Source organism: Larus michahellis, chromosome 1 (assembly GCF_964199755.1).
Source record: "Larus michahellis chromosome 1, bLarMic1.1, whole genome shotgun sequence".
Taxonomy (NCBI): domain Eukaryota; kingdom Metazoa; phylum Chordata; class Aves; order Charadriiformes; family Laridae; genus Larus; species Larus michahellis.
The window spans coordinates 62540509-62552672 of NC_133896.1; positions in this window are offsets into that span (position 1 = coordinate 62540509).

Sequence of the window (12164 nt, forward strand, 5' to 3'; positions counted from 1 at the left end):
ATCTTTGGGCCAGCTGCTGATCCAGGGGGCTCAGGAATACATTTTTCGAAACAAAAGACGTTTCTGCAGCTAAAGGAAGAAAATCAGAAGGTGAAATGTGAGATGAAACAAAGAAAGAGCATTTGTACATAAATCTTACCAGAAAACACAGTTGTTTCAACAGCTTCCACTGAGCATAAACACACCTGTTAGAGGTCAAGTGCCAAAACCAACTGTCTCTTAAAGGCTGGCTTTTTCTGACTCATCCCAACACTGCTCTTCATCCACTCCTCTTTGTCTAGCTGTGGTTCTCAGCAGTTCAGTGTCTTCTTTATTCTCCCTGGACTTAGGAGAAATTAACACTCACCCGCCTGAAGGTATGTGGGTAGATATTCCCTGATCCACTTCTTTAACAGCTCTGTGATATTTGAAATGGTATTGGTATGTTGTCACTGTTTTCTTCCTCTTTGCTTCCCTCTAACACTCTTCTGTACTGCCTGGCAGGAAAGTAACCAACAGGAGAACTGAGATATTGTTGTCATTCATAAAAATAACTTGTTTTCTCCATTGTTTTTCACGCATAGAATTGTCTCACTGCTTCTGTTACAACCAGTCTAAACCATCAGCAAGTGATTTCTGCGGAAAATATATCAGGGATTTCAGTATCTATCTGTCCTGCCAGGCTACATTTAGATGCATCATCTTAAAGAAACGGATCCAAATGTCTAAAATATCCAGATTTCCCAGGCTTATAGTGAGCAATGCCCCATGCCTGTCCTGAGGCGTGGGCCCACGGAGGTCCCAGCAGTGACACAGTGGCTCTGGTCGCAGATGTACTGGACATGTGCTGTTTCCATGGTGGTATATGTATGTCATAACATCTTCTGTGTATACATACATGATTTGGCCATCCTCAGAACCATCCTGTAATGTCTCACACACATACACAGAGCAAAAAAACTTCAGCAAGCTCCAAAAATGAGTGTCCAGAAGAGGAAGGGCTGAAGCATCACTCCCCAACCGTGAACAGAGATTGACATATTAATGCAGTCTACCTTATTTCTCTCTCCCTAGGGGCTTACAGGGGTTTCAGTTTCTACATATCCGTGACTTTTCTTTGATCATCTGATATTCCTGATGTTTGCAAGCTAAGTTGCTTTCCTTTATGCGAGCTATTGTTAGGTTACTTATAACAGGGGGATAATTGCCCTAAGTGGTGAATTATCAAAACCCGCCAAATGGCAGCCCTCTTCCCCATAAGCTTTTTGTGAGTCCTTGGCTCTTCTTTCCCTCCCAGCAGTTGGTGTGTTCCTCCTCCCTCCTGTGCACACTGAGGAACTGATTACACTTGATACAATTCCACTGAATTTGAGGGGATTACCTTTCAAATGACATTGGTGAGACACCCTTCTGTCCTTCAAACAGTTGGCCTGATCAAAGTTGTATTTAAGGGCATAAAATCACTGCAGCTGTCAGAAGCTATGAATTATACAAGTGGGACTCATTAGACCATGGGGACCATGTAGATCTCCTGTAACTTGCCTGAAGGTACCAAAGTTTAACCTCCTGAGACCCAAAAGTTTATCTCTGGCTCTGACTACATCTAATTTATTCTCTAGTTGATGCAGGGATTTTGCCTTCTATCTTCCTCCTACACAGTCTTCCATCTCTTTGCATCTTTCTTTTCCTCATTATTGCTTTTGCTTCTCAGCTGCATGTTACAATAAAGCATGGTTTTTCCAAAGCATTTCTGCATGAGGCTGTAGCGGAGCTAAAGCTGTGGTGAAAGAAATACCAAAAATATATCAAGCGGTACACTGCTGGGTAATTTAAAAAATAATGTCTTGTGTTAGCCAAACAATACAGCGTTTTATAAGCTATCTGCAGCTGAGAGGATCATTTTCAAAGGGTCATCCACCTGCAGCACAGAATCCAAGGATACGAGGTAAGCTTCGGGCTGCACTCCCAGCCAAGGATCCTCACCACCGTTTCCCATTCCTTCTTTGGGGTGGAGGTGAGGATGCTAGAGCTAAGGACTAGGACATTTGACAAGATTTTTTACTGTAGCAAGAAATGACAAAATGGAAAGGAGGGATAGGGATGGTGAGAGATGGAAAAGATTGAGAATTGTTTCCTTGGCAACTGAAACCGTGGAGCCTCATGCAGGAATCCCTGAGAAAAATCCTAGAGGAAGGCAGACTAGATGATCATAATGGTCTCTTCTGCCTTCAGACTCTGTTTCAGGCTAAGTTTACACATCACAGTGTGGTGCTGCATAAAGAGATCGAGTTAGGGCTAAATGGAAACCAGAAGCTGTATAGTTGTAAGAAATCCTTGGGAAGAAGAGAAGCACTATTGTCTCCCTTTCATAAAATGGGGAACATTTTATAATGCAAGAGATGAAAAGATCGAATAACTTGGCAAAGCTTATTAAAACATCTATGCAACGCAGAGGGCAGGCACGTTACAAGTCCCTGCCTATCACTCTCATCTCTGCAACGGGAACACATGCCCCCTCAATTGAGGGTGCGCTGAAGCTGTTTAAGGAATTAGCAGAAGGGCTAAGGGAGCAGAAAGCAGGTGAAGCGGCTGCTGTTTAACGAAAGCCATTTTCCCACTGTGCAATTCAGTGCTCCACGGGGGCTGCTGGCACAAAAGGGTCCTGGTCCTGCACAGTGTTTGGCTGCAGCAGCAGTGAATCTTCATTAGCAGATTTAAATGTAAGAACTGGGGCATATATATGAATATTAATGAAAGAAAGATTGACTAACTTCATGCTATTAAAAGATTTCTAGTCTCAGAGAGTAGGTGGAGCCTTTTAAAAAAATGCATAATGAAATACAATATGAGATACACAACTTTAAGAGAACTAAGAATGTGGATTTTGATCCCTTCTAATGTTCTGTTTGTATAGTGCTTTGCAAGTGTGAAATGCAAATACGCCTTCATTTGAACATTTTTCTTTTTTCTCCTCCATATCCCTTGTATCGGTGTTTGTTAATGCAGAATTTCATGGCCACGTATTCTGGGGAGCCTCTTGGCAGTGGGCAGCTAGTATTGATTTCTACTCCAAAAATAGAGCATCAAATGCTTATGTATTTATAAATGTATGTGTGCGTGCATATATATGTATGTTTATATATAACCACAGGTGTTGCAAAGAAATAAAAGACATAGGAAGGTTAGATCGGAATTAATAACCTTGCCAGTTCTGATGTAAACTTTTGTGTCAGCAATGCATATAATGTATAAATGCTGGAGAGCATAATACACCATGCCATGCCTGTGAAGGGTATCCCCAAGGAAGAAAGAAAAAGGCTGGTGCATTACCACACACTCACTACAAACCAGAGACTCAGGGCAGCAGAATTTCCAGGGAGTCATGGGAGAAAGAACTACAGCGGCATCAAGGCAGCCGGTCCACTTATTTCTGTCTGTTCATGACGTTAAATAATTGCCGAGGCCTGCATTGCTACCGGTGACTTCTCCAAGTAGCTTAATGACAGGAAACCAGCTTTGTGAGTGATTCCCTGTACAAGTGAGTAGGGATGTTACACGTGTCTGTCTGATGCTCTGCAAGGAGCGAGCGACTGTAACAGCTCTAACAAAGCAGGCAAAGAAAATGAAAGGAACCTTAGGGGAGCCAATATGTATTTTTCACTCCTTGGTGTCTGTGGTGGAGACGGCTGGCAATGGCATAAATGAAATTTGTGTTCCCCGAGACTTTCTTCTGGGCTAGCACTAATATTCGCAAACAAAGTACCGTGTAAGTAAAGTGCCAGAATGGTCGTGTTTGCAGGTGCAATGAGAAGGGGCTACTGTAGAGCACACCAGCCAAAATAAGATGGGAGAATCCTGCCTTACTGTCTGAAGTATTCCTTCAAGGTAATTAGTAATAGGGTATCTATGTGTGTGTATCTGGGTGTGTAACTATATAATTAGCATATAAAGGTGAAATGCAAAGCTAAAAATGTTGCGTTTGTTCATTATCAGTCTCCTGTTTAAAAACCTTACTTGTTTTTTTTCCCTCTTTTTCTGTTATTTTTCACCCTTTAAAATCCAAAATATCATGTCTCCAGTTCCTTTTCTGTGATGAAGGTCATTTGGAAACCTGCATAATGATGTCAGATAAAAGCGTAGCTTTTATGAGGAACAGAAATTTCCCTGCCTGGAGAGGCAGCTGTTCCTTTAGGGAAAAAAGAGATGGAAGATATTTCAGGTAGTGAAAATGAAAAAGGAATTTAATTTTATTATTTTGATTCACGGGTACCCAAAATGTGACATCAAGTTTGGGATTCATTTAATCTAACGTTATCCATCTACAGGAAAGGACCTAGTTATTGAAGCCTAAACCTATGGACAAAGGAGAGAGACAGACGAGGCCAGAGGCTGATGTCTGCCCTATCTTATCACGAAATGCATATTATTTCTTTCCATTCACAACAAAGGAATGGGGCTTAGAGACTGAGTTTCAAAGAAATGTATGCATGTAACTTCAGTTGAAAGGATCTATTACATTTGTCCTGGTTGAGTCGAGGAATGCAAGTTCTTTCCAAAGTGGATGTAAAGCCATTCCAAAGAATGGCTTCCTCCTACCAGAAAGAAGAGGTCTATAAGCAGTCAAGGATGCAGTAGACTGAGCACAAATGAGGAAATGCAGGATCAGTATTTCAGAGGAACAGAAAGAGAGAGGGATGTATTAGAGCAGGAGTCAAGCCTTCTGGGGCTTCAAGGAAGTATGCTCCAGAGTATGACACTATCCACTTTTTTTTCCAAGATGTACAAAATGTGCTTCCTTCCAGAGAGGCAGATCAGTTGGCTAGGCTAATTCGTCAACTCGATTTGGGGAACTTAGCACATTGTCACAGACTCTTATAAGTCTCAACTTCTTTGGTATTTTAATTTAAGTCCTAGATCCTGGAGTCAAGTGATTGAATAAAAACTTGGACTTTACTTAAAAAGAAAAAAGCTCAGGTTTTTTTTCCCTAGATTGTGGAGTAAAACTTGGAGATACAAACTGTAAAGGCTCCAAAAAAGAAAAGCAAATATGAAACCAGACATGTATGATCCCCTAGCCAGCCTCATGATTTCTGAATACTGAGACTTGACCGCTGAGTTGGCATTAATGTAGTGTTAACATCATCCATTGCCTGCCTTCCAAAACTGTGTTAGCTGTGTTACACGTGGAAGGAAAAAAGGATGTAATTCTCTGTATGACCTTCCTCTTTTCTTCCCCTTCCCCTGTGTATTCATAAAGCCACGCTTTGCCCCATGTGTGCAGCTCAAGAGACTTTTAGAGGTACAATTATGGTGCAAACATAACTGGGTTATTACCACAATAACACAACAAACCGCTCTAGCTAAAGTATATGTATTGCAGGCCTGTGATGTTAAAATCAGATTTCCTTAAAGTGCTTTTGGTTGCAGACAATAAAAGCAGCCTGTATGGCAGAAGACCATTGAAAATAACTTTTAAATAAAGGATCCATTTTTACAATAGCAGCATTTCATCTGATGTGCAGACCTTGGTTCATAATTGAACATGAGACAGCCAAGGGAACCAGTAGGATTAGGCTATGGGAATTCAACCGAACAATGTTTTGCATTCAGATAATTGCATGAAATTGGGCTATTAGTGTAATTTTTGCAAATTGCAATAACATAAAACAAAGTAAAATATTCCCAGTGTATACATTCAGCTAATGTGCTAAAAGGGAACCACAACTGGTTTCAGACAGAGCACAGAGAACTTCCATTAACTATTCAGAGATGTATCCAAATACTGCTCTCAGTCTCACAGGTTCCTCAAATGGACTTTCAAAGCGAAATTCTTTTTATAAAACAGTAAATAAATAAACATAATCTAATAGTTAACTTGTGGTTTTCGCTGGCAAGGACATTACTAACGTGTCCTTTATCTGACCTTAATTTAACGTTGCATAAAATATCACCAAAAAGAACTGGAGAAGGAAAGAGTTTCGGCTCAAATTGCAGCTGCTCGCTCCAGTAGCTCTCCTGACTGAACATCAGCAGTAGCTGCAGCTTGTGCCTTTTTAACTTCTGCCATGGGATAGGATTATTCTGTCCTGTGGTTCTCAGTAAAAAGGTTATCAGGAGAGATGTCCCAAATCCTCCTTTAACTTCTTGGTCCTTACTTTTTACCCTGCATTCACCGATGGGACTCAACCTCAGTATTTGGAATGTGCATCTCTAGGGGACGGTTTTAGAGGTGGCTTTTGACCATGCAGCTCCAGCCTGGTCAAGTCATCACAGCAGACAAATGCTGGTCCACCACCGACTTGGGCTAATTATTCTAGTGCTTTGAGCTCAGTCTGGCTAATGCCTACTGCTGTGGCACCTGAGAAGGAAGACTGCAATTAGTCATGCTTTTATCTTTATTGAAGACTTGGCTGCTCAGGACCATGTGCCAGCCGTGTGACTGGCCGGACTGCTGAGGTGAGTGTCTGTGTCACTAACGTCTCTGTGGGGTTTGGAGGCACTTTCCAATTTGCCTGTCTCTTCTTTCCCATTTTTGAAGGAAGGGAAATAATTTTAATTATTTGTGTGATGAACATAGAATATGATAATATCAAATAACCAATTAATGTATCTGTGTCAGTAATTCAATCTCTTTCCTAGTGTTTTTCAGATTAAAATCCCTATCAGAATACAAAAGAAGACACCACATCAGCATCCTGTAATGAATGTAAACGTAAAAGACAATTGAGCTGTGAATACGAGGTACCTTAGTAACACCAGAGCTTTCAGCTCATTTCTCTGTCACTGAATTTAGCAGTGGAGTAAGCTTCTCACGGCATCTAATGCTGTTCCCTGGATTCCCTCTGTGCTCAGTCTACGTGAGCCTTAAAATCCTGAATGAGGAGGGTTTTGCTGCTCTCCTTGAAGGGCGATTTCCATGATGGTGTATCCCACTGCCAGAAATTTTATTCGGAGGTTCCGACTCAGGTTTGCCTTTTTTGGATTAAATTATTTCTCTTTCAAACATTACCCTTAACAAACTCTTCTTTTTCTTGACAATTAAAGCTTTTCAAGTGTTTGATGTCTCTTTATTATGTCTGCCTGTCACAGGTCTGTACAATGGTCTTTTAAAGTTTACTTAGGGCACAGCTGCACTGTGACACACCATGGTGCAAACATCCCTGAGGCAAAGCTGAATGAGCCGGCTCCAAAACCAGGATTTGTACTTTGGCTATTTAGTAGAGAGAGACAAGGACCATCTTTTCTGGCTTGCTTTGTTCTGTGTCTGTTGAGTTTGATACAACGGGGTCCTGGTTTGCAGGCAGGGTTTGTAAGCTCTGCTTTCTGAAAAGGAAAAAAGTAAGGAAAGTAGGACATCACCCCGACTGTAGTGTTCAGTGCTAAACAAGGGTGTTTGGTGGGGGACAATGCAATTTGGGCCTCAAGTAGAGTCACAGTATGTTTCTTAGCCATAGAGTCAAAGTATGTTTCTTATCACCATCTGGATCTCTGTGAAACATTTCACTGAGAGATGGGGAAGCAACATGGGGAGAAAAGGTCTTTGTGGTGACATAAAGGCAGGAAGACTGTAGGAAGACAAATATCAACGAAGAAGAAAGAGTAGAGAGCAGAAGTAAAGGTATTTTGTCACAGGTATTGAATGGGAGGGAGCCTGGGGTTGGAACTTCTAGAGGGACCAGAAACCATTAGCAGTAGGAAACCAAAGTAGATTTGAGGGAAGGCAAAAGGGCTGTTAGAACATTTCTTTCAGGAAGATCAAGCTACTATCGTCTGTCAGCAGGAGCAAAAGCTCACTAGAGGTGAATGTCATGGGCAAGATTTTGAAAGTGTTCATTCCAGCTGCTCCTACTAAAATCTGGCAAAAAATCTTGCCTGATTTAGTTACTCTTACTTTCCAAAAAAACACTGATCCTTGAGTCTGCAAAACCTACTGATCTCCCTTGTTCATTATATAAATTAGGATAGCATTTGATTAATCTTTGGTATAAACTATATCTGGGCCAGACAGGAGGAAGCCTTATCTTTTTATATGAAATCCAAATGGTTTCCGGAATGGGAGATGTACCCTGAATTATGAAGTGATGATTGGAAACAGATGTGGGGGAGGATTTTGCAAGGTCTGGATATTTTTTGGAAGTATTTAGTGACGTTGCCTAAAGTGGTAGGAAGGTTTGTTAATTCTGTTTTGTGGGAGGAGTTTAACGGACGTATATGTAAGCGACCTTTTCAGGGAGCACTCTGTTTAAGATGGGATTACCAAGGATGTTTTATAGTAAATTCACTGTACTTCAAAATTTAATTCTCTTAAGTTCCAAAAATACAACAGACAAGATCTGGCTTGCTCATTTCTTGTGTGTTATTCCATAACGCACAGAAATAATCTAATTGCTGTCATGATCAATGCTATAGTAGCTTGAAACACATTATTTTTAATATGGTAAGTTAGCTTAGTATAGATGGAATTATTTTCAGTTGCTCAGTGTATAAGGATGAAGGATAGTTTGATAGAGCAAAATATGTCTGTGATGCAATAATTTCTGAATATGATATGCCTATGTGCTCTAAAATGATATTTTATGAAGAAAATGGGATAGTTACGGTCAGGATTGGTTGAAGATACGAAGGAAAAAAGACCGCCGGTTCAGAGCGCCACATACCTCTACACTGGAGGAGCAACACTGAGCCTATCTATTCTGTCATGTCGCCTCAGAAGAACTGAAGAGATGGGAATTTGAGGTAAAAGGTTTTGGCAGGTGGTGAAAGTGAAGGAGTCAGAGGAGGCAATCAGAGTAACCATTCTTAGGAAGAGTAGTATGAAGCTGTCTAGCACAGACATTTGTTGCAGACCCAATGCCAGAAATCCAGGAACTGGATTAAACAGAGAGCCTGAGGAATTTGCAAAAAGATGACAACCTTTTCAGAAGAATACAGATGCACTTGGCCAGTCTCTCTAATGTCTCAATGAAATCTGCAGTGGAAAATGCAGAAGAAAGCAATTTATTAGACACCTCTACTCTTTTCACAAAAGGCTACTTCTCTGAGTTACCTCTGAATATTTCTCCAGCTTTAAAGCTCAGAATTGAAAACACAGCATACGTGCATCTCCTGCCTTTTTCACATGGGAACAATCTGGTATTTATGTAGGCATTCCTGGTGCCAGTTCCCAATATTGCATTTTACACCGTGACAACATGAGACCATACAGGACTGTCCTATTAAGCTACACAAGCACAAAAATCTATACCCTAAAGAAGCTTGTTTGGGTTTTTTTTGGTTTTTTTTCTTTCATGTTTTAACCTAGAAAGCATACTTCCTATTACCTTTCTCATACTTTCTGGAACAAAACCGATCTGTTTTGTTAGTCTGGCCTTCTGAAGTTGCCTCTTTTCTCTTCTGGTGCCAGCAGCTGTTGCTACTGTACTTCATAAGCTAGTTAAAAGGGGCAGGGCAGAATTAACCTAGTGCACAAGTTTGGATCAAGCAAAGGATGAGAGTTCAGAAATAGAATGGAAGTGCACAATAAGACTGGCCTGTATTGATCTGTAAATGGCTTGAGTCTTTTTTTTTATGTCACATACCATGCGATTTTCTGTAGCACACAGCTTTCAGAAAGTAAAAGAAAAACCATGATGAAAAAAAGCACTCTCTGCTCCCTTAGACACAAGTGTTGGTAAGAAAACTAGATGTCTGAGAGCATTGGGAATAGCATAACAAACTGTCTGAAGGTCTTCACAAAGCCAAGCTAGAACCTCTCCCTTTGAACATTTTTTTCAATGAGTAGTTCAGCAAATTGGAAACATTCGCAAAAAAATCTGTTTCTTCACAAATTTCAGCAACAGCAAAAGGGCAGGAGAAAAAAACCTCTGAATTTTTTTTTTTTTTTAATGCAAATATTGTTCACTAAAGCAAAAAAATATCTTCAGCAGCTCTGGTCACTGAGTCCCAAACCAGTAATAACTGAAAGTTAAATTACTGAGCAGTTGTCTGAGTTCATTGGAAATAAAGTTGATGGTCTCCGATTCACTTCAGCCTCTCCAAAACGATGTTCTGCTGTGCAGTTCTGAGAAACAGGTTCCCAGATTTGGGTATTATGTACTTTGAGAAAAGCAAGAAGATTGGAAAGTACTTTCAGTCTAATTACACACCTCCCCTTCCAGCAAAACCTGGGCGAGAAGAAGAAATGAGCACTTCCACGAAGGGCCTTCTGAGGACGCTCTTGTTTCTGTCGTTGCAGTGCGGGAGCTCACTTCCGCTGCTGAGGTTGCAGCTTCCAAATGTCCCCCTGTGGGTGTTCACTTGTGAGGTTTCTATCCAAAATGTTGCAGATTTTTTTTTCCTCTTACACCCTTCACAAAACAAGCTCTCAGTTTCCAGGTGGAGCCTGTCATCGTTAATCTAATCCTACTTTGTGCAGCCTTTGATTTTTTTTGCATCCTCAGTCTTGCCCCAGTAATAAATCAGGGTCGCCGTCACTGTAGTGGAAAGCTCAGTAATGTCAAAAACTTCCTGGTGTATAGGCAATGGGAAGTCATTCAGCAGTAAGTAAATAACGCTTGCGAGTCACACTGTTACACAAGGTTACTCCTACTGTCCCCTTAAGTAGGGGGAGCTAGTATCTTGATGCATACTGCCAAAGATCACAGCAGAGTACCATAGCAAAGAGAATTTCTCACCTTCCAAGTCAGTTACTTCTTGCAATGAATGCATTTACAAGCTTGAGAGTAAAATGTAGTTAAAATTATAACTAGTTTCACTTTGTGAGTTTGCAAGGAAAATATAGGGAAGCCTGTGATTTCCAGCCTGTAGTAATATGCTAGCAAAATTTGCCATATTTTTTTTTCAGATTTCTGTTTTAGTGGAATCTGAAGTGTTCTATAAATCTTTGGGGTTTGGGTTTGATTTTGTTTTGTGTTGTTTGTTTTTTTAAATATTGTTATTATAAGTAACTGTCATTTTTTACTTGAGATACTTGTTAGAAGCATGTAAGGTGGCGGGGTTTTTTTGCTGTTCCAAAGGGAAAGGAAAAACACAGCTTCCACCACAAATCCCAGCATGTCGTCCCTTCAAGGGATATCTGAGTGAGGTTCTTGCTTGTTATTCTGTAGCACCTTTTATCTATGCACCTGCAACAGGTGAAAAGGACCAGAGAGAGAGAAGGTGGTGAGAATGCACTGATAGAGCCTGAAGTCGTCGCAAGGAAAGCACAAAGGGAAGTACAGGCTGAGACATACTTCAAGCTGTAACCAAAAAATCCCTGTCCTTTGTCAGTATTCCTGCTGTACTCAGGACTTTCTGGTAGATGAGGAGAAATATACTGAAGAAATAGCTGAAGGCTCTATAAAGGAAAGCTGGGGAAAAAAACCCTGTACTTGGTTGTAAAATCTTTGTGAGTCTGCTCTGGTGAGACCCCACCTGGAGTACTGCATCCAGCTTTCGAGTCCTCAGCATAAGAAGCATGTGGACCTGTCGGAGCAGGTCCAGAGGAGGGCCATGAAGATGATGAGAGGGCTGAAGCACTTCTCCTGTGAGGACGGGCTGAGAAAGTTGGGGTTGTTCAGCCTGGAGAAGACAAGGCTCCGGGGAGACCTTATTGTGGCTTTTCAATACTTAAAGGATGCCTACAGGAAAGATGGAGACAAACTTTTTAGCAGGGCTTGTTGTGATAGGGCAAGGGGTAATGGCTTTAAACTAAAAGTGGGTAGATTTAGACTAGATATAAGGAAGAAATTCTTTTACAATGAGGGTGGTGAAACGTGGGAACAGGTTGCCCAGAGAGGTGGTAGATGCCCCATCCCTGAAACATTCAAGGTCAGGTTGGACAGGGCTCTGAGCAACCTCATCTAGTTGAAGATGTCCCTGCTCATGGCAGGGGAGTTGGATTAGATGGCCCTTAAAGGTCCCTTCCAACCCAAACTATTCTATGATTCTACAATCAAGACAAATGTGTGAACTAAAGGTCAGTCAGGTTGCCACATACAATGAGGTTTTCCAAGAAAAAGGGGGACTAAGAGGACTGCAAGAAGGATTAAAGGAACTAAACAACAGTACAAAGACACTAAAGTGTCTAATTGCTACAATTGCAAAAGCATTTCCCCAAAGTATGGCTCCAGTGAAAGAGGTGGCTAAGCAGGACAGAGGATCATATGTGAGTAGTGAAATTCCTTCACACCTTCTGGGAAACAGCA